Here is a 694-nt window from a genome sequence, read left to right as displayed (position 1 = left end):
GGCAATGAAGCTATGAAGGGTCTGGAGCACAAGTCTTATGGGGAGCAGCTGAAGGAGCTGGGGATGTTGAGCCTGGGGAATAGGACGGTCAGGGAAGACCTTATCACTGTCTACAACGTCCTGAAAGGAGGTTGTGGTGTAATAGGTTTCAGTTTCTTCTCCCAGGTAAAAGTGATAAAAGGAGGGGGAATGGCCTCAAGTTGCACCAGAGTAGGTTCAGGTCCGATGTTAGGAAAAAATTTATTCTTAGAGTGGTGAAGCATTAGAAAAGGCTGCCCAGAGAGGTGGCGGAGTCACCGCCCCTGGAGGTGTTCAAGAAATGTGTAAATGTGGCACTGAGGGACATGGATTAGTTGGCATGCTGGGGATGGACTGATGGTTGAACCTGAAGATCTCAGAGGTCTTTTCCAACCTTAATGATTCTATGATTCCTACTAGTGATTGTGATAAAAATGTGGGAATGTTTATGTTTGTTCATTGTAGTAAAATGTAAAACTATTTGTTGATTGTGATAAAGTGTGAATGTGAGACTGTTTGTCCATTGTGAAGGAAAGTACTACTAGCCTGACGAAGGGGGGGGAAATATAAACATCCTGAACCCCCTGAAGGGAATGTAAACGTCTAGGTCTAGTAACTGTCCTTGTGATAACTCGAACATTCTGTCTCGCCACTTCGCCTCTCCATCCTAAATAAA

Source organism: Numida meleagris, chromosome 2 (assembly GCF_002078875.1).
Source record: "Numida meleagris isolate 19003 breed g44 Domestic line chromosome 2, NumMel1.0, whole genome shotgun sequence".
NCBI lineage: Eukaryota > Metazoa > Chordata > Aves > Galliformes > Numididae > Numida > Numida meleagris.
Note: the sequence above shows the minus strand (reverse complement) of the source record.